This window comes from Schistocerca americana, chromosome 8, assembly GCF_021461395.2.
Source record: "Schistocerca americana isolate TAMUIC-IGC-003095 chromosome 8, iqSchAmer2.1, whole genome shotgun sequence".
Lineage (NCBI taxonomy): Eukaryota > Metazoa > Arthropoda > Insecta > Orthoptera > Acrididae > Schistocerca > Schistocerca americana.
Genome location: NC_060126.1, coordinates 255,663,086 through 255,686,624, shown reverse-complemented (window position 1 = coordinate 255,686,624; position 23,539 = coordinate 255,663,086). Strand labels below are relative to the sequence as shown.

Below are 23,539 nucleotides of genomic sequence, written 5' to 3'. Positions count from 1 at the left end.
CTATTCTCTTCACTTCCATACATGGCTACACTCCATACAGATACTTTCAGAAACGACTTCCTGACACTTAAATCTATACTCAATGTTAACAAATTTCTCTTCCACAATAACGCTTTCCTTGCCATTGCCAGTCTCCATTTTATATCCTCTCTACTTCGACCATCATCAGTTATTTTGCTCCCCAAACAGCAAAACTCATTTACTACTTTAAGTGTCTCATTTCCTAATCTAATTCCCTCAGCATCACCTGATTTAATTAGACTACATTCCATTATCCTCGTTTTGCTTTTGTTGATGTTCATCTTATATCCTCCTTTCAAGACACTGCCCATTCCGTTATAAGTCCTTTGCTGTCTCTGACATAATTACAATGTCATCGGCGAACCTCAAAGCTTTGATTTCTTCTCCATAGATTTTAATACCTACTCCGAATTTTTCTTTTGTTTCCTTTACTGCTTGTTCAATATACAGATTGAATAACATCGGGGAGAAGCTACAACCCTGTCTCACTCCCTTCCGAACCACTGCTTCCCTTTCATGTCCCTCGACTCTTATAACTGCCATCTGGTTCCTGTACAAATTGTAAATAGCCTTTCGTTCACTGTATTTTTACCCTGCCACCTTTACAGAGTATTCCAGTCAACATTGTCAAAAGCTTTCTCTAAGTCTACAAATGCTAGAAACGAAGGTTTACCTTTATTTAATTTGTCTTCTAAAATAAGTCGTGGGGTCAGTATTGCCTCATGTGTTCCGATATTTATACTGAATACAAACTGATCTTCCCCGAGGTCGGCTTCTACCACTTTTTCCATTCGTCTGTAAGGAATTTGCGTTATTATTTTGCAGCTGTGGCTTATTAAACTGAGAGTTTGGTAATTTTCACATCTGTCAACCCCTTCTTTCTTTGGGATTGGAATTATTATATTCTTCTTGAAGTCTGAGGGTATTTCGCCTGTTTCATACATCTTGCTCACCAGATGGTAGAGTTTAGTCAGGACTGGCTCTCCCAAGGCAGTCAGTAGTTCCAATGGAATGTTGTCTACTCCGGGGGCCTTGTTTCGACTCAGGTCTTTCAGTGCTCTGTCAAATTCTTCACCCAGTATCATATCTCCCATTTCATCTTCATCTACATCCTCTTCCATTTCCATAATATTGTCGTCAAGTACATCGCCCTTGAATAGACCCTCTATATACTCCTTCCCACTTCCTGCTTTCCCTTCTTTGCTTAGAATTGGGTTTCCATCTGAGCTTTTGATATTCATACAAGAGGTTCTCTTTTCTACAAAGGTCTCTTTAATTTTCCTGTAGGCAGCATCTATCTCACCCCTAGTGAGATTAGCCTCTACATTCTTACATTTGTCCTCTAGCCTACTTAGCCATTTTGCACTTCCTGTTCATCTCATTTTTGAGATGTTTGTATTCCTTTTTGCCTGCTTCATTTACTGCATTTTTATATTTTCTCCTTTCATCAATTAAATTCAATACTTCTTCTGTTACCCAAGGATTTCTACTAGCCCTTGTCTTTTTACCTACTTGATCCTCTGCTGCCTTCACTACTTCACCCCTCAAATCTACCCATTCTTCTTCTACTGTATTTCTTACACCATTTCTGTCAATTGTTCCCTTATGCTCTCCCTGAAACTCTGTACAGCCTCTGGTTTAGTCAGTTTATCCAGGACCCATCTCCTTACATTCCCACCTTTTTGCAGTTTCTTCAATTTTAATCTACAGTTCATAACCAACAGATTGTGGTCAGAGTGCACATCTGCCCCTGGAAATGTCTTACAATTTAAAACCTGGTTCCTAAATCTCTGACTTACCATCATGTAATCTATCTGATACCTTTTAGTATCTCCAGGATTCTTCCAGGTATACAACCTTCTTTTATGATTCTTGAACCAAGTGTTAGCTATTATTAAGTTATGCTCTGTGCAAAATTCTACCAGGCGCCTTCCTCTTTCATTTCTTCCCCCCAATCCATATTCACCTACTACGTTTCCTTCTCTCCCTTTCCCTACTATCGAATTCCAGTCACCCATGACTATTAAATTTTCACCTCCCTTGACTATCTGAATAATTTCTTTTATCTCATCATACATTTTATCAATTTCTTCGTCATCTGCAGAGCTAGTTGGCATATAAACTTGTACTACTGCAGTAGGCGTGGGCTTCGTGTCTATCTTGGCCACAATAATGCGTTCACTATGCTGTTTGTAGTAGCTTACCCGCATTCCTATTTTTTATTCATTATTAAATCTACTCCTGCATTACCCCTATTTGATTTTGTATTTGTAATCCTGTATTCACCAGACCAAAAGTCTTGTTCTTCCGGCCACCGGACTTCACTAATTCCCACTATATCTAACTTTAACCTATCCGTTTCCATTTTCAAATTTTCTAACCTACCTGCCCGATTAAGGGATCTGACATTTCACGCTCCGATCCGTAGAATGCCAGTTTTCTTTCTCTTCATAAGGACGTCCTCTTGAGTAGTCCCCGCCCGGAGATCCGAATGAGGGACTATTTCACCTCCGGAATATTTTAGCCAAAAGGACGCCATCATCGTTTAACCACACAGTAAAGCTGCATGCCATCGGGAAAAATTACAGCTGTAGTTTCCACTTGCTTTCAGCGGTTCACAGTACCAGCACAGCAAGGCCGTTATGGTTAGTGTTACAAGACCAGATCAGTCAATCATCCAGACTGTTGCCCCTGCAACTACTGAATAGGCTGCTGCCCCTCATCAGGAACCACACGTTTGTCTGGCCTCTCAACAGATACCCCTCCGTTGTGGTTGTACCTATGGTACGGCTATCTGTATCGCTGAGGCACGCAAGCCTCCCCACCAACGGCAAGGTCCATGGTTCATTGGGGGGGGGGGGGGGGGGGGACACATTCCATTTCTGAAATCGTTGGGATAGGAAATTCAATATTCTTAGATCCACAGTGTCAAGAGTGTGCCGAGAATACCAAATTTCAGGCATTACCTTCCACCACGGATAATACAGTGGCCAAAGGCCTTTCTTTTAATGATGGGAAGCAACAGCGTTTGCGTAGATTTGTCAACGTTAAGAGTCAAGGTACACTACCGGAAATGACCGCAGTAATCAATGAGGGACGTACAAAAAACGTATCCGTTAGCATAGCGCGGCGAAATTTGGCTGGAAAACCATGGCCTGATCAGATAAATCGCGATTTCATTTGGTAGGAGCTGATGGTAGGGTTCGAGTTTGGCGCAAACCTCACGAAGCCGTGGACGCAAATTGTCAAGAAGCCACTGTGCAAGCTGGTGGCGGCTCCATAATGATGTGGGCTTTGTTTACACGTAATGGACTGGACCCTCCGGTCCAACTGAACTGTCATTGGCTGGAAATGGTTATGATCGGCTCCTTGGAGACAATGTTCAGCCGTTCATGGACTTCCTGTTCCCAAATAACCATGGAATTTTTATGGGTGATAATTGTTAGTGATTGGTTTGAAGAACATTCTGAACAACTCGAGTGAGTGATTGTACCACACGGATGCCATCGAACATTTACGGGACATAATCGAGAGGTGCATTCGTGCACAAAATACTGCACCGTCAACACATTCGCATTTACGAATGCCTATGGAGACATCTTGGCTCACTATTTCTACAGGGGACTTCCAACTTGTTGAGTCCATTCCACGTCGAGTTGCTGCACCACACTGGGTAAAAGGAGGTCCGTTACTATTTTAGGAGGTATACCACGACTTTTGCCACCCCCGTCTATGTTGACGTGATTTCCAGGCAGCTGTTGGCGCAGCGGAAAGAGTAATTCGCAGATCGTAGGGTCGAGTGTCTATAGGAATACTTTTTTATTTTCAAGTTTTACGTCATTTATTGTACAAATAAACCGAAATGTACTGTATTTATTAATACTTCCCTAATTTAAATGAAAATGAAAGGCAAAGGTAAGTTATGGATGGCAAATAAATTTCCAGGAAGGGATTGTAACTCATAGGTGAGAACTTTTTAAATGAATTTAGATGCTTTTATTCTTCTGCAGCTTATGATTTACACTTTCTGGGATGATATTAATTGTGAAAACAGGGGAAGCAGTAATTTTCTCTGCATCTTGCAATGTTTTAAAAGGCCCGTTTCATAGCTACATTGTTGTTTTAATGTTCCTATTGGAAAGCTAACTTGGTTAACATTCATAAAAGGTTCTTTCTCATCGAACAGTTTGGCAGCAAACCGCCATTAACAAACTCCTGTACGCTCGAATTATACTCCTTATTTGGAAAGTTATTTCCCATGTTTTTGTTAATGCTGTAAGTACAATTCTTTCATGGATACTAATTTGCAGCAGCAAATTTTCCTTTTCATGCCTTTTTGGAAAATATAAGTAAATAGAATATACTGAGCATTATTTTTTGTATGGAGCATATATACACTCCTGGAAATTGAAATAAGAACACCGTGAATTCATTGTCCCAGGAAGGGGAAATTTATTGACACATTCCTGGGGTCAGATACATCACATGATCACACTGACAGAACCACAGGCCCATAGTCACAGGCAACAGAACATGCACAATGTCGGCACTAGTACAGTGTATATCCACCTTTCGCAGCAATGCAGGCTGCTATTCTCTCATGGAGACGATCGTAGAGATGCTGGATGTAGTCCTGTGGAACGGCTTGCCATGCCATTTCCACCTGGCGCCTCAGTTGGACCAGCGTTCGTGCTGGACGTGCAGACCGCGTGAGACGACGCTTCATCCAGTCCCAAACATGCTCAATGGGGGACAGATCCGGAGATCTTGCTGGCCAGGGTAGTTGACTTACACCTTCTAGAGCACGTTGGGTGGCACGGGATACATGCGGACGTGCACTGTCCTGTTGGAACAGCAAGTTCCCTTGCCGGTCTAGGAATGGTAGAACGATGGGTTCGATGACGGTTTGGATGTACCGCGCACTATTCAGTGTCCCCTCGACGATCACCAGTGGTGTACGGACAGTGTAGGAGATCGCTCCCCACGCCATGATGCCGGGTGTTGGCCCTGTGTGCCTCGGTCGTATGCAGTCCTGATTGTGGCGCTCACCTGCACGGCGCCAAACACGCATACGACCATCATTGGCACCAAGGCAGAAGCGACTCTCATCGCTGAAGACGACACGTCTCCATTCGTCCCTCCATTCACGCCTGTCGCGACACCACTGGAGGCGGGCTGCACGATGTTGGGGCGTGAGCGGAAGACGGCCTAACGGTGTGCGGGACCGTATCCCAGCTTCATGGAGACGCTTGCGAATGGTCCTCGCCGATACCCCAGGAGCAACAGTGTCCCTAATTTGCTGGGAAGTGGCGGTGCGGTCCCCTACGGCACTGCGTAGGATCCTACGGTCTTGGCGTGCATCCGTGCGTCGCTGCGGTCCGGTCCCTGGTCGACGGGCACGTGCACCTTCCGCCGACCACTGGCGACAACATCGATGTACTGTGGAGACCTCACGCCCCACGTGTTGAGCAATTCGGCGGTACGTCCACCCGGCCTCCCGCATGCCCACTATACGCCCTCGCTCAAAGTCCGTCAACTGCACATACGGTTCACGTCCACGCTGTCGCGGCATGCTACCAGTGTTAAAGACTGCGATGGAGCTCCGTATGCCACGGCAAACTGGCTGACACTGACGGCGGCGGTGCACAAATGCTGCGCAGCTAGCGCCATTCGACGGCCAACACCGCGGTTCCTGGTGTATCCGCTGTGCCGTGCGTGTGATCATTGCTTGTACAGCCCTCTCGCAGTGTCCGGAGCAAGTATGGTGGGTCTGACACACCGGTGTCAATGTGTTCTTTTTTCCATTTCCAGGAGTGTATAATATTAGACCTGAAAATTTTTTAAAAATATTATTTTCGCGTAGGGAGACGACTCCATGGCCATCGTTATGTAATCTTTCCACTGCGCCAGCCGCTGTCTGGAACCTACACCAAAATAAATGGCAAGATCCGCGCCGAAAATCTTATTTAGGAAAAGCTATTGGTCATGTGGCGTTCCTACTTCTGCCACTTCCATTTCCGTTCAAGCCCTGCATTTATCATAAATTCGCACGAAATCTTTGATGATAAACAGGAGTGGTCCCCAGGAAGGCCAAGGAAGACCTCACGAGACATTCAACCAAAGTCATCATATTGCCATCCAGGCTAGACAATATACTCTGCAGATGGAGAGAAGATAATTGAGATCGGCGACCACCGAGTGAAATACTGCCCCGAGAATCTACACTGCGTTATTGCAAGTGATCATGGAAGTGTAGACTTTAAGAAGTAACAGTGATGGGTGGAATTACTTGCTGTAGCGGAAACGCTGCTGATGTACTGCCCGACGCCAAAGGAATCCAGCAGACAATGACTGTTGACCGGAATACAATGAGGGCGGTTACAGCAGCAGAGACAACCATCTACAAGTTAAATGCCCAAAAATAAAAGAACAAACGGAGAACAAATTCTGTAGTGCATGTGGTAGATTAGTAGCTGGGTAATTGGCTAAGGATTTAATTTAGGTTTTGTAACGTTCCCTGGCAAACTCACGCTATTAATGAACAAGAGTTTATTTGTACCATATACGCCGCTCTGAGCTAGTTGTATATACCGTAATTATTGAACAAAAAATATTATTGAATTTTGTGTAAAAGACATTTGTTATTATCGTAATACACTCCTGGAAATTGAAATAAGAACACCGTGAATTCATTGTCCCAGGAAGGGGAAACTTTATTGACACATTCCTGGGGTCAGATACATCACATGATCACACTGACAGAACCACAGGCACATAGACACAGGCAACAGAGCATGCACAATGTCGGCACTAGTGCAGTGTATATCCACCTTTCGCAGCAATGCAGGCTGCTATTCTCCCATGGAGACGATCGTAGAGATGCTCGATGTAGTCCTGTGGAACGGCTTGCCATGCCATTTCCACCTGGCGCCTCAGTTGGACCAGCGTTCGTGCTGGACGTGCAGACCGCGTGAGACGACGCTTCATCCAGTCCCAAACATGCTCAATGGGGGACAGATCCGGAGATCTTGCTGGCCAGGGTAGTTGACTTACACCTTCTAGAGCACGTTGGGTGGCACGGAATACATGCGGACGTGCATTGTCCTGTTGGAACAGCAAGTTCCCTTGCCGGTCTAGGAATGGTAGAACGATGGGTTCGATGACGGTTTGGATGTACCGTGCACTATTCAGTGTCCCCTCGACGATCACCAGTGGTGTACGGCCAGTGTAGGAGATCGCTTCCCACACCATGATGCCGGGTGTTGGCCCTGTGTGCCTCGGTCGTATGCAGTCCTGATTGTGGCGCTCACCTGCACGGCGCCAAACACGCATACGACCATCATTGGCACCAAGGCAGAAGCGACTCTCATCGCTGAAGACGACACGTCTCCATTCGTCCCTCCATTCACGCCTGTCGCGACACCACTGGAGGCGGGCTGCATGATGTTGGGGCGTGAGCGGAAGACGGCCTAACGGTGTGCGGGACCGTAGCCCAGCTTCATGGAGACGGTTGCGAATGGTCCTCGCCGATACCCCAGGAGCAACAGTGTCCCTAATTTGCTGGGAAGTGGCGGTGCGGTCCCCTACGGCACTGCGTAGGATCCTACGGTCTTGGCGCGCATCCGTGCGTCGCTGCGGTCCGGTCCCAGGTCGACGGGCACGTGCACCTTCCGCCGACCACTGGCGACAACATCGATGTACTGTGGAGACCTCACGCCCCACGTGTTGAGCAATTCGGCGGTACGTCCACCCGGCCTCCCGCATGCCCACTATACGCCCTCGCTCAAAGTCCGTCAACTGCACATACGGTTCACGTCCACGCTGTCGCGGCATGCTACCAGTGTTAAAGACTGCGATGGAGCTCCGTATGCCACGGCAAACTGGCTGACACTGACGGCGGCGGTGCACAAATGCTGCGCAGCTAGCGCCATTCGACGGCCAACACCGCGGTTCCTGGTGTGTCCACTGTGCCGTGCGTGTGATCATTGCTTGTACAGCCCTCTCGCAGTGTCCAGAGCAAGTATGGTGGGTCTGACACACCGGTGTCAATGTGTTCTTTTTTCCATTTCCAGGAGTGTATTTTTTGTAGTAATATTCTCTCTGTATTTAGGATAGTAATTTTTCTATATTTGTTATGTGATTGTGAAATGTGTCAGTATCTGCGATAACAGAGGTGTGAAATTTAGCCAGAGGAGAATAATATTGTCAAATTACAAAGAAATGTTAATAGTCAGCAGTAGTATAAAAGAACCATGTACAGCGTATTCTTTGGTCTTCTCTGTGTAGAGCTGAATGCGAGAGGAAGCTGTGTTGAAGCGATTTATGAATGTGTAGACTTCTTTTGTCTCTGTCTAGATTTAGCCGCCATTAGAGCAGAAGTTACAAATTAATGTGAGTTGAATTATTGATTGATCTAAATATATCAGAATTTATCAAAAGTGTGTATTATTAATGTAAATTAGCTTGCCCATGTCATCTATAAAATTTCTTTAAAGAATTTTCGGCATTTTTAGCGGTGTTGCTGGGCTGTGCCGCGACCGATCGATTTGCAGCGGCGGCACATTTAAAAAATTGTTCCGCTAAAGGAAAATCAACCAAACCCGTAAATCGGGAACAGATAGATAAAAATTAACAGTGAATTAAGAAATTGTTCTTCTTTTACAGTAATCCTGAGACTGATGAATTTTAAACTAATTATACGTTTGTGCATTCGTAGGCGGATAGTTAATGTTAGTTAACATTGAAATTTAACAATTTTGGTTCTTTCAAATAACTTAAATGTATAGCGAAGTAGGTTTGATCAGTGATAATTAAATGTCGGCTTGGCAATAATTAACCATTTTCTGCTAATAGAGATAATCTTGTGTTCCATAGTTAACGCCGGGATAGAATTCAGTAAATATTTAACAAAAAATCCACTGCATTTAGAAAATGTGTGCCAAGGCCGAATGATGTAAAGGATTTAATTCTCAACTAAATATTCTTAATCAGTCAATATGAGTTCACGTAATTTTTAAATGCACGTAATTCTTTTGAAAGTGAATTTTTTTATTACCACACGTAAATAAGAGAGAGGTTCTACAACAAAGTTCGTACTTACAGAAGAAAGTTAAAGAAAGGCAAATTAAGTAACTAAAAGCAATAATAATTAATAATTATTCTTTAACGAAAACAATAGTAATTGGGTAATTGGCTAAGGATTTAATTTAGGTTTGTAGTAATATATATGTGATTTGTGTGATCTATTTTAGATTTTCAGATAATAGGCTGTAATTGTGAAGAATAAAGAAATAAATAAAAATAGGTGCCGTCCCTTTGTGAGATGTGCAGTGTCTGCATGGAGAATTGGAAACTGCACGGGGGTCGGCAACACTGCAAGTGCCAGCACTACATGGCACCCCGGATTACTGCAGTGCTAGTCAACGCACAGATGCCTCAAATCATTTCCTTTCGGCCCTCTTGGCCAGGTTGAAAGCCTGTATCGGCCACACGGCCGGCAGCAGCACCCATTACGTGCCGGAGATAAGGCGCGCTCGCCTATCGATCTCCTGTAATCATCTTCAGTTCTCTGAGCGATAACGCAGGCTCCACTCTAGCTCTTCGGAAGACTGTCGTCAGGTGTGTTTCTGGAGACAGCCTCTGCAGCAAACGGAGGACGCATCACTCAGGACACGCTACAGAAACAGAGAGTGTTTAAGGTGAGTTGCGACTTGTACAATTTGCCTGATAACGGTATAGAGGACAAGATGACTACGTCTAATAATGCTTCATGAGATTTTTGTTCATGAAACGATCTTCAGTCTCATGTACCTAGTGATCTCTGCTACAAATGGACGTCTAGTACCAGCAGTCTCAGCATGTCGGTAAAGGTTCTCGTAGTTCGTCTAATTTTAACGTGGCGGTCTCGAAGTGCCAGGGAAACGCAAAACATAATAGCTGCCGCTCTGCTTCCACATTAGTGTAGTACATGGGATGTTACGAATTTCGGGAGAAGATCGAAATGAACTGTTTCAAAACTAGTGTGAAAAAGGCAGCAGCCCCGCAATGTCAATTCTAACTTTCATAATACCGACAACCTCTCAAGGAAAACGATGATATCTATCGGTATGATGAATGGAAAACACCGTTTGAATCACTAGTTATCTTTTATTAATAATGAATGGTTTTCATCTGATCAGCGTATCATCTACAGATCTAAACTGGGAAAAGAAAAAATGTGGTCTGACAATACAAACATTACACATGTGTAACACAGATCATCCAAAAGACGCTACAGAATCAGAGAGAGCTCAAGGTGAGTTGCGACTTGCATAGTACGTTTGACCCTAACGTTTAGGTATTTACTTCCAGTAAATACGTAAATAACATATTCGTACTTTTGGTATGTAAACGATAAGTACTGCTAATAAATGGGGACAACACTGGTACATAAACAATTCACCAACTGTTAAACAATCGAAACAGAAAACAACAAATCCATCAGTTCCTTACACCTAAAAATAGGCAATGATAATAATCAAAATATATCTGCATTTACAGAAAAGCTGCAACTACAGACATTATCTTCAGTAAAACTTCATGCCATACCAGGTTGCATATATGTGCAAACCATACACTTATCGTTGGAAGAATAAGCAATACCAAATGAAATTACATTACTACAACACACATCAAGGACAAAAATTCCATCTAAACGTAGTACTTAAAAGCTACAAAGACCAAACTCAACATAAATCAGATAACATACATGATGACGAAACACTGAAAAGAGATGAAACAACTAAATCCAAATTGACATATGTACCAGCACCATACGTGGGGAATATATCACACAAAATAAATAGCTTCTTAACGAATACGAAAATACAACTAGCATTTCACACTACCAGTACCTTACGAACGAAGTTGGTATCAGGAAAAAGCGATGGCTTTATCTTTTCTAATTCGGGTGTAGACGATATAACCTACAATGACTGCTATAGGTTTTAGATCGAACGAACAGTTTCAGTATCAAATTTAAACAATACATTTGAGATTACGAAAACAACCAGTAAAGTTTATGCCTACACTTAATAAAATGAAAATCATCGACTAGACATAACACAAAACGCTCTGGAAAATTCTACATAAGATACCAAAGGGTCAAACCATGAACATTTTGAAAGAACTAGAAAGCTATGTACAGACAAAGGTATATCTGAATGACGTCCTAAACGGACAGACGGAACTCAAACAAAAAAATTGTCTGGAAAACTTTATTGACACTACAGAAAAAGAAAAGAGATAAACACAACACGATAAACAAAACACAATACACAACATTAACATCACACATCCACATAATGCACAATATATCTGACAAAAACTGTCTTTGACTGCCTAAGATAATATTAACTTGTAGACATAAAAGTCATTAAAATGATCTGTCATTTGACGACTGACAAAAACTACCACGAAATTTCACCGTTATTCCACAATTCTTTTGCAGAAAGTAAATACGTGTCAAATTAAGAAGACTGCACATGAAAAAACTTGCGCTGCAAGATGATTTATGGACCCCACTACATCTAGACATAAGTATAATATTATAAAATAAAATCTCACAGTACTGTTATAATAGGCGTAGAATAAAATGATGTATAACTGTAACGTCAACACGAACATTTGATAATGGAATATACGACGCAACAAGCTTGTCATGAACTTACATAATCAACAAGAAATATGCAATTCGCAGCTACTTTTTCAAAAGTATAAAGTAGAAAATACCGACAATGGTACCATAAATAACATTAAAACATCACGAACCAAGAGCTGGAAGGGATCGTTTGTCAGTAGTGGTAAGAACGTGACATAAAGCTAAGTAACAACGAGCACAGGATGCGACGCACAAGTCAGTCACCAGTACATTGATAGAGAGTACAAAAGATACTTTCAGCTTAAAATAATGTGAATTGTCTAAAAAATAAAGAGAATTATTAAAATCAAAAATATAGAACGAAAATAAAAGATAAAAGTAGAAATACAAATCCGGGAAAAGAATTTAACAGTAAACTGGACAATTTAAGTTTTCTCTTTCGTAAAACAGAATATGCGAAATTAATAAATATGTAATTCGCATTAGTTGAGTCCTCTATCTTCTAAAACACAACTTGCACTTGGGTTTATTTAAGAAAACCAAAATACTCAGGAATCTTAATGTAGTCTACGATAAAAATGACAAAATGAATCAGGTCATAAAAGCATTTATAAATTTTTACAAACAGTAATATTTAAATTCGCAAAGAAGCTGCAAGGTAAAAGTCTGGTGAAAGAGTGTGGCCTCTAGGGTGCACCGTACTTGGCTTTCGAGCGAGGCGTTAATATGTTTATGCGTGTCGCAGGCCACAACCTGCGCCAGCCACAGTCCATCTGTGAAACCCGTCCATGTTAGTGTAACGAGGGAGCACTCCAGCCATTGTATATTTACTGGAGAACGTCATCGTGAACGTTTATCAACCCACAACCATAGAATCACTCGTATCGACAACAACAAGTCAGAAAGTGTCATGGAATCAACAAGTGACGGTATCTTGATGTACTTGAAGAGCTGTAATTTTATTCTGACAGAAGAAAGGAATCTGAGAAGAATGTTAATGAGCAAAATGAATTTTCCCGCAGCACTTACTTTAATATTTACAATATATCCACTATAAATCGATAAAATAGGTACTATATTAGCCGTATCTTAAACTACTGCTCCTACAATTCGTAATATCAAATGTATCGTAAGCATTGCAGTCATCTCTTGAACAAGGTTACCATTATTTGCTTAGGCATGTCGCTACAGAGATGAAACTGAAGAATGAACCAAGCAAATACTCATTGAGTGTGAGCTGATAATAAAATGTACAATCGCTCCTAATTCCCTGTACACAAAAAATGCGTGTTCACGTACTTGGTGTCTAAAGTGATTAGTCTTACAGTACCCATTAGGAAACAGGTATGAATCAAAAAGATCGACAGTGAAGTGAGCTAGGATTGCTCTGTAGGTAAGAACATTTCCTGTGAAAGATTCTGTCTTCAAGCCCTGCATGAAGCCTCAACATTTTCAAACTGGAGCCATTCTGCTGTGAATCGTGCAGACGACTGTTAGTTAGTTAGTTGTGGTAGTGTCCGGAGAATGGTTTTATGCAGCTCTCCATGCTATTTTATCCTGTGCAATCCTATTCATCTCCGAATAACAACTGCAGCCTATATCCTTCTGAATCTGCTTACTGTATTCAACTCTTGGTCTCACCAAACGATTTATCTCCCACACTTCTGTCCAGTGCTCTGCTGGTGGTCCCTTCATGTCTCAGAATGTGTCCTGTCAACGGGTCCCTTCTTTTAGTCAAGTTGTGCCACAAATTTATTGTCTCCCCAATTCTGTTTAGTATCCCTTCATTAGTTATGTGATCTACCCATCTAATTTTCAGCGTTTCAAAAGCTTCTTTCTCTTATTGTGTAAACTAGTATTCGTCGGTGTTTCACTTCTATACACTATGTGATCAAATGTATCCGGACACCTGCCTGAAAATTACTTACAATGTCGTGGCATCCTCCATCGGTAATGCTGGAATTCAATATGGTGTTGGTCCGCCCTTAGCCTTGTTCACAGTTTCCGCTCTCGCAGGCATATGTTCAAACAGGTGCTGGAAGGTTTTATGGAGAATGGCATCCCTTTCTTCACGGAGTGCTGCACTGAAGAGAGGTATTGTAGTCGATCGGTGAGGCCTGGCACGAAGTCAGAGTTTCAAAACATCCCAAAGGTGTTCTATAGGATTCAGGTCAGGACTCGGTGCAGGCCAGTCCATTACAGACATGTTATTGTCGTGTAACCAGTCCGCCACACGCTGTGCATTATGAACAGGTGCTCGATCGTGTTGGAAGATGCAGTCGCCATCCCCGATCTACTATTCAACAGCGGGAAGCAAGAAGATGCTTAAAACATTAATGTAGGCCTGTGCTGTGATAGTGCCACACAAAATAAGGAGTGCAAGACCCCTCCATGACAGACACGACCACATCATAACACCACCGCCTCCGAATTTTACTGTTGGCACTACACACGCTTGCAGATGACGTTCAGCGGGCATTCGTCATACCCACATGCTGCCATCAGATCGCCACATTGTGTTCCGTGATTCGTCACTCCATACAACATTTTCGCACTGTTCAATAGTCCAATGTTTACGCTCCTTCACCGAGAGAGGCGTCGCTTGCCATTTACCGGCGTGATGTGAGGCTTATGAACAGACTCTCGGCCATGAAATTCAAATATTCTCACCTCCCGCCTAACTTCCATAGTAGTGGATCCTGATGCAGTTTGGCATTCCTGTGTGATGGTCTGGTTAGATGTCTGCCTATTACACATTACGACCCTTTCCAACTGTCGGCGGTCTCTGTCAGTTAACAGACGAGGCAGCCTGTACGATTTTGGGCTGTACGTGTCCCTTCACGTTTCCACTTCATTATCACACCGGAAACAGTGGACCTAGGGATCTTTAGGGGTGTGGAAATCTTGCGTACAGACATATGACAAAAGTGATACCCAATCACCTGACCACGTTCGAAGACCATGAGTTCCACAGAGCGCCCCATTCTGCTCTCTCACGATGTCTAATGACTACTGAGGTATCTAATATTGAGTGCCTGGCAGTAGCTGACTGCACAATGTACCTAATATGAAAAACGTATGTTACTGGCGGTGTCCAGATACTTTTGATCAGATAGTATACATGGATACACGCCAGATAAATACCTTCAGAGGTCACTGCCTAACACTTAAGTCCATATTCGATGCCAGCAAATGTCTCTTCTTCAGAGACGCTTTTGTTCCATTGCCTGTCTACATTTTACATCCTCTCTGCTTCGGTCATAGTTATTAATTTGTTATATGTCCCACAGACCATTTGAACGATTCTTTTATCTAAGTGATGTGGAACGTGTTAGTTCTAATTAGAAATTCGTCCGTGAAATATAGAGCATTGTTCGGTAGAAATGATTATGGGTTACATTTAAAACTTATCTTGCTACCTATCAGGCATTTTAGCTCATAGTGCGAATGATCACAATTTGTTGTTCCTGCATGAGCTTTATGAGCTACTGATTATGGGTGATAAAGCTCATTACTTTCTCTGGTGTTGTTGGTGTGTGCATTATTATTCTGTTAAAACTGTGACGGATTATTTATGATGAGTTTCATTAGCGATTATATGTACTGTGATGGTGCAGCTGAAATGCCTAACTCATTGAAGAGTTGTCTACGTGATGACTGCGAGTGAACACCACACATTACTCTTACTGCTCGCTTGTGTGCAATCAGTACTTACTTTCTAAGTTAGTATTTACACCAGAAATTTGTTTCATAAGACATTACTGAGTGGGAATATGCAAATTACGTCAGGAGATTCATTCGTTAGTTTCCAAGACTAGTCACTATTCCAAGAGCAAAAGTAGCTGAACTTAATGGTTTGAGCTTGGTAATACGCTTCTTCCAGTTCGAGTTTTGATCAGTATGTACACCCAAAAATTCGGAGCATTCTAATCTCCTTATTGTCTCCTGCTCATGAGCTGCAGCAGTTGTTGCTATGATTCAATTCGTTGTACAGAGCTGATTATAGTGCGTTTCTTCAGACTCAAGTAAGACTCGATTTTCAGAGAACCACTAAATAAATCTTCGAAAACCTTCATGAACAGTCTCTTCTGATGCTTTCTTTCTAAACGGATTTATTATAACACTAGTATCATCTGCAAAAAGTACCGATTCTGCTTGTTGAATGTTAAGTGCTTGATGACGCATATAAGGAATAAGAGTGGATTCAAAATTGAACCATGTGGGACTCTTTGTAATTTCTCCCCAGTCTCTAAAATATTTTCCCTTTCCAGCATTGTTTGAATTATTCAAGACAACCTTCTTGCTTTACGTTTTTTAAGTATGATTCAATTCCATAAAACTTAAGTTTTTCTAAGAGTATGACATAATCTAATAGCCTTGGAAAGATCACAGAAATACAATTTAGTGATATTATATTGCTTAAGTTTTTAATATTTGGTGGGTGAATGCATACCAAACGATCTTTCCGCATTAATTGCACCGGCTCCCGTCAGAACACCGAAGTTAAGCGCTAAAGGGCTGGGCTAGCAGTCGGATGGGCGACCATCGGTCTGGCAAATGGGGTGCACTCAGCCCTTGTCAGGCAAACTGAGGAGCTGCTTGATTGAAAAGTAGCAGCTCCGGTCTCGTAAACTGACATATGGCCGAGAGGGCGATGTGATTACCACGTGCCCCTCCACACCCGCATCCAGAGACACCTGTGGGCTGAGAATGACACTGGGGACAGTCGGTACCCTTGGGCCTTCATGGTCTGTTCAAGTGGGGTTTAGCTTAGTTTTTAGGGTGGATGGAATCCAAACTGTGATATGCTAAGTAAATTGCTTCTACTTAACTGTGAGACTACTATTCAGTACATTACTTTCGCGAATGTTTTGCAAAAAGATGCCACTAAGGAAACTGAACGATCATTGTTTAAAACGGTCGGCATGTTTTTATCTGATGACTAACTGAAAACCTCAGCTGCCGACAGGTGTTTTTGATATACCTCGATGTGGACAGCTGAAAATAAGTGCCCCGACCGGGACCCGAACCCGGGATCTCCTGCTTACATGGCAGACGCTCTATCGATCTGAGCCACCGAGGACACAGATGAATAGTGCGACTGCAGGGACTTATCCCTTGCACGCTTCCCGTGAGACTCACATTCCCAACTGTCCACAATTCTACCTATGTATTGTACCTTATAGACATTTGCCCACACACTCATTACTCGCGCACGCTTTGGCGATTCCCGTAAGAGTTTGGGCAACCTGTGCGCATTCGCACAGACGAAGGTCAATGGCTGGGTAGCCTTTAACTATATATACGAAGACAGTAACTTGTTCTCGAAAGAACAGTTGCTATTACGTAAATAGCGTCTCTGATCTAGAATTCTTAGTACTAAAGTATTAACGATAATTTCATTTAACTTTATTTTTTATCTCGCTTTGGATTTAGTTCCTATTAAATCTGGCCTTTTTTCGCGTTCGTTTGACGTAACACAGAGAATAATTAATACCTTTGATTCAAAATTCTGTTACACATCACGCGTACTCGCAGATAGTTTCTCATATGTAAATCACTTTCAAATAGCTAGAAACTGTACGTGGAATTTGGTCGTATTGATATATTTCATCAAAAAAAAAACGATGAATATACACACCATTTAAAATCTTTTGCTTCTCATAGCATACGTTAATATACTTGGTTGGGTGGTTTGGGGGATTAAATGGACCAGACGTTAATATACTCTCACTACGAAACTAGGAGACAGGTTTTTGAGTTTTACTTCCTTCACTAGTCTCACCTATCTTTCTTTCTATTTGATAACAGCTCAGTTATCATTTACACACTTCGCACACACGTGCGATCGAGTGACAAGGTAACTATGTCAGGTCCAACGGAATCAAATTAACAAAAAACCAAAAAAATCTACGTGTCACCGGCACTATAAATACTGCAATTGAATGGTAACTCGAAATTCAAACATTGCAGGCGTTGAGAATGTGCGGTCCCATTACTTCAAACAAATTACGGAAGTCACTCGTCAAGTATCTCTTCAATAGTCGTAAAATGGTTACACAGTGCCTCGTAATATGGTTCGAACTTTTCTGTTTTCTTACCTTCAATTCCCTTTCTTTACACGTTGACGTGGATAGCAAACTTCACATAACAAGCTGCGTGCAGTAGCAAAATAAGACAAAGTTCCCAATCTATTAGTCGTTAGCGATTTCCAAACAAAATATGAATTACATCGACACCTCCGCTCGGAAATCACAATAAACCTACAACCAACAACCACCAAATAAGCACGAACTCTTATAACTTCAGCTTCGGCCGGCTGATTTGCTAATACCCTTTCACGGAACTGTAGAACGAACCCCTAAAGTCCAAATAAACTAAATTCCACAGGAATTATTCAGCCTCACAAATACACAGCTTTTCTGCACCAGCTTCTAACTCAAGTAGGCGACCTCCCTAATTCATGTAAATGCATTCGTGGCTTAATTAATCAAATTCGCAGATCGTACAAATTTCGGAACGAGCTAACTCCCACATCCCTCAACAGTTACATTTACCGATGCGGGCAAACTGTTTCCCAATATTATCTCCCGTCGGGCAATCTGCTGCGTCGTGTGGCAAAACGGGAACTCAGCTAACTGTCTGACAGTGTCAGAATCTCCAGGAACCGTATCACAAACAAAATACAACGGTTTTTTGACTTCACAATAATTTTCACATTGCAGAAAATGGATCTCTCGGCATCGTATAGCAGGTAGATATCTGCGATGGTGGACATCTCTGGACTCTGCCGTTCCCGCTGCCCGGTCTCTGGTTTACTGCACATCTAATGGGTTTTGCAGCTATTTGTCGATCTGGATATCTACATACATACAAAAATGCTGAGACTAAAATTACGACATTACGACATTCGTATTTCTTCCCTATAACTCACATGACATAGCACACATGTGGAGGCGGGAAACGTCTTCCAATGTATGTCAAATCTGACGCAGTAGAAGGAGTACACGCAGAGGCCCTGCCAGGTGTAACGTGACGTCTGCGTGTTATCGAGGCTTCCTTGTACAGTATGTGATTTCCGCTTTGGAAGAGTGCAGCTGCATGGAAACCACTGTTTTCATGCAAGATAGGCAACATCAATGTCACTCGCCTAGTGAAAGATCTGCATAATGCAACTTTCCACGAACTTGTTACCACTAGAGGTTTTCCAGATGCATGGCCCACGAGATCACCCGATCTGAATCCAAGTGACTTCTGGTTGTGAGGATATCGAAAAGAACGCGTTCACCAGGGACACGTTCGGTCTCTACCTGATCTGAAGGCCAGTATACAGGAACACGTCATCATACGACTGTATTACCTCGTCGACGTCTCCGGTGGTCATATTGAGCGAATTGTGCCAGCAACGGTCATTGATAATATTAACTTTATGCCTTTCTCACTTGTTTGAACTTTTTCTCCCACATCCCGTTCCTAATTCATTACATATGCTAACATTTCTATACGTCTTTCTTGCAATCGCAGCTCCAGATTTGCACCTGGTGACCAAAATTGGACTTCGTTTTTTTTCCAGCGTACATCGTTTTCCCATTAATGCATTAGAATATCTTCTGAGTTTCGCTGCCATACGACAATTACAGCCCACACTGGACTCTGTGAGTAGCTGCACTTTAATTATAACCACCCGGTATTAACTTCGACTGAGTCTGTGTGATTATTGTGCTTCATATATATTTACGGTTGTGAAACTTGGACAATTGGAAGAGAAGAGAGAAGACGGCTAGAGGCCCAGGAGATGTGGTGCTATAGTAGGATGATGAAGATCAGCTGGAAAGCCAAAGTAACTAATGAAGAGGTGCTTAAAAGAGTACAGGAAACCAGATCTCCGTGGAGCCACATCCGAACAAGAAGAGACAAACTTGTAGGGCACATCCTACGACACGACGTCATTGGAACAATAACAGAAAGAGCTAGTGAGGGAAGGAATCGGCGTGGGCGACCAAGGATATCATACATGCAACAGATCACGAATGACGTTGGATGTAACACATACTTGGAAATGAAGAGGAAGGCAGACAGAAGAGAGGAATGGCGCTCTGCTGCAAACCAACCTCAAGGTTGAATACTAAAAGATAAGAAGAATATATTTACTGCCTACCGCTGTGGCCGAGCGGTTCTAGGCGCTTCAGTCCGGAACCGCGCTGCCGCTGCGGTCGCAGGTTCGAATCCTGCCTCGGGCATGGCTGTGTGTGATGTCATTAGGTTAGTTAGGTTTAAGTAGTTCTAAGTCTAGGAGACTGATGACCTCAGATGTTAAGTCCCATAATGCTTAGAGCCATTTTAACCGTATATTTACTACAAAGTATTCAGATGCAGACTAATTCCTGTTGTGAGTACGTCACCATGTATTCGGAAGCTACATCTGACGTGAACATTCCTTTAGATTGGCTAAACTGTGTAAAACGAAACTGTGTTAAAGAGAAATCAGTGCGAGCTGGGAATACGAACTTTAAGAACTCGTGGGCTACGGAAGTGTGGCTTTAGCTTTTCTACAAAGGAGGTAACTGCCTCGTCACGAGATGAGGCGCACTATATCGTGCGACAGGAGACTTATCTGCTGAAGCTCAGTGCAGATACGTGGCCGTCCTCTCGCCCTTTGTGCTACGTCCTCCGCTGTTATTGTTATATAACTTCTTCTTATCGACCGGCGGGGAAAATCATTAAGAGCCTGACTCAGCAAACAACTGAGTACTACTGGCCGACGTAGCGCAAGGCTGTCACCTGAGTGACTGCTACTTGCTTCTCCGTAGGGGATACTAGTAACCCACATACGAAAGAATATAAAATTTAATTTTTTTGAAGCCGGCAAAGGTGTTCCTTTCGTGTAACATTTGTATGAAATGGCCTATAATATAAAAACGGTCATAATGAACTTCTGTCACAGTCGTCTGTTCAGGATACGAAATGATGAAGTGCATGCACTCTCTCTCGTAAGCACTGATGTTGTACACAGCACTATAGTTTCAAGATACGGAGTACACAATCTCTACGACATCCACACCCCCTGACATCGACAGAGCAATCCATGGCGTCCTACGCAGAAAAATGGGATCCTAAGTTTCTTCATCGACCAGCAACAGGCAGCTATGCATTGCCTGTGAGGTTGAAAAGTCGTATTGAAAGCTATTTCTCCGAAGACTGTCGAATATCTTACACTACATTTCTGTTTACTTGTCAATATTATCTCGATGGTTCTGACCTTCTTGAATCAACATTGGCCTACTACTGACCACGTGAATAACTACTTATGATTCCGTTCTCTTCGTTTCTGCTTGGTTTCTCTCGCCCCCTCCCCTCATTGTTTCTACTAGAGTAATGTATCCGTTTTCTAAAATGCACGGTGTTCGAAAACTGCCGCTACAGTCATCTAGTACTTGTGGAAGGGAGTGAGTACGAGATATTTTGAACACGAACGCATGTCAGGAAAGGTCCTTCAACGACGCTACAGAGCGTCAAAGTTGTAGGCACCGGCGTATGTAAACGTATGTATATACAGCCTGGGTCTGTGATGATGTCACAGACTCTCTAGGATGATGGATAACTGTATCAGTTTGAGATAAGGGTCCCTGAACCAGAAAGGAACGAGTCGAAAATTATAAGCGAAAATCGTTCTGATACCTCTGACAGTGGAATACATGAACAGGAACTGTTGTTGCTAGGAGTGTAAGATATGCAACTTTCAGAGGTACTAGTATGCACCAAAACAAGAAAAAAATATCCAATAAACATGGGCTCTAAAATGCGTACCTGTGGAGCTATTGCTGCAGATTTCAGCGCTGGGCCATCAACAAGTGTCAACGTGCGAACCATTCAATGAAACATCATCGATGGGCTTTCGGAGCCGAAGGCCCACTCGTGTACCCTTGATGACTGTACGACACAAAGCTTTACGCCTCGCCAGGACCCGTCAACACCGACATTGGACTTTTGATGAACGGAAACACGTTACCTGGTCGGACGAGTCTCATTTCAAACTATATCGAGCGGATGGACGTGTACGGGTATGGGGACAACCACATGAATCCATGGGCCCTGCATATCAGCAGGGGATCGTTAAAGCTAGTGCAGGCTCTGTAATGGTGTGCAGTTGGAGTGATATGGGACGTACGTATAAGTCTAGAAACGACACATACGTAAGCATCCCGTCTGCCCACTTGCATCCATTCATGTTCATTGGCCGGCCGAAGTGGCCGTGCGGTTAAAGGCGCTGCAGTCTGGAACCGCAAGACCGCTACGGTCGCAGGTTCGAATCCTGCCTCGGGCATGGATGTTTGTGATGTCCTTAGGTTAGTTAGGTTTACCTAGTTCTAGGTTCTAGGGGACTAATGACCTCAGCAGTTGAGTCCCATAGTGCTCAGAGCCATTTGAACCAACAATGTTCATTGCGCATTCCGACGGACTTGGGGAATTCCAGCAGGACAATGCGACATCCCACGCATCCAGAATTGCTACAGAGTAACTCCATGAATACTCTTCTGACTTTAAACACTTCCGTTGGCCACCAAACTCCCCAGACATGAACATTATTGAGCAGCTCTAGGATGACTTGGAACGTAGTGTTCAGAAGAGGTCTCCACCCTTTGTACTCTTACGGATTTATGCACAGTCCAGCGAACTAACGATATCAGTTCTTTCCAATACTGCTTCATACATTAGTTGAGTCCATGCAGGTCGTGTTGCGGCACTTCTGCGTGCTCGAGGGAGCCCTACAGGCACCGGCGCGTATAACTTGGAAGACGTTTCCGAACATGGGCCCCTATTCAAAATATTGTATGGTCACTCCTCTCTACAAATACCAGACGTTCGTACCGGTAATTTCAGAACATCCTACATAAGTACTTTCTTTCTTGTTTCTGTTTAGCATGTTGCTCTTGAATGTAGATTTCGTTAAGGCCGACACTGATGTTAGCAAGTTATTTTTCATACAAGCTGACTTTTGTGCTAGGCTTGTTAAATACTCAGTAGAAGCATCCGAGGAATTTAACCCTTTACATTCACACAGTGTCTTATGTTCCGCTTCCGCCACATGTCTTGCACAGTTGTTAGCCGTTGAGCAGCCGGTAAGTACTGCCGCTTTTCATAGATTCATAGATTATAGCGCACGAAGTCGTCTATCTTCTGGATGTGAGCACGATCAGATGAAGTCGAATGCCTTCCTGGTAGAGGGTTAACGTCAACTGATTAAAGACCACTTCTGAATCAGAATCATACTGAACACTGCGTTTGACCCAGAAAATCATACCCACAAGCTTGCTTTATGATCCAAACATTTCTGATCTCTTCCTTACTTTCATGAAGAGTTCCCTCCTCTAAACGACAAACTGCAATAATCAGCATTAATAATGTAACGTAATTCCCTAAAATAGTGACGTCTCGGGGAGCTGAAAAAAACAGATCAGTTATGTGAAAACCATTTCATTGTTTCACTGTAGTTCGAAGATTCCCTTCAAAGACTAGCAAGAGATGCAATAGATAGTGGGGAAAGGACTGTGACAATCATGTACCACTCGACTGAAAAATGTTGACGAGAGAGAGGGTTGGAGTTCGTGTTATCAAAGAAGAGAAGAGAAGATATTGCTGAGAAGTGAAATAGGTTTTATTTATGTTTTTCAGTACTGCTCTGCTTCTTTGCATCTAAGCTTAGATATGCACCTGTTAAATAATTGTTTAATTTCTGGACTGTGGCAGTATAAACTCTACCATGATAATTAACGTAGAATCATTGAGAAGGAACACGGCAATTCTTAAAATATAACGATCTTGCTGAGGTTTCAAACTCCTGTGGATATAATTCTTTCTTTTTTCATTGACTGCGAATCA

At 42.8% G+C, this 23,539-nt stretch overlaps 1 protein-coding gene across 1 annotated transcript in view; it reads left to right on the top strand.

Moving 5' to 3' along the window:
- The first annotated feature begins 9,630 nt into the window (after positions 1-9,630).
- Positions 9,631-23,539, top strand: part of LOC124545745 (alpha-tocopherol transfer protein-like) — a 92,860-nt gene continuing 78,951 nt past the window's right edge. The window contains exon 1 of the mRNA XM_047124687.1: positions 9,631-9,719. The gene's annotated coding sequence lies outside the window, so the exon portion shown is untranslated. The remainder of the gene's footprint in view (positions 9,720-23,539) is intronic.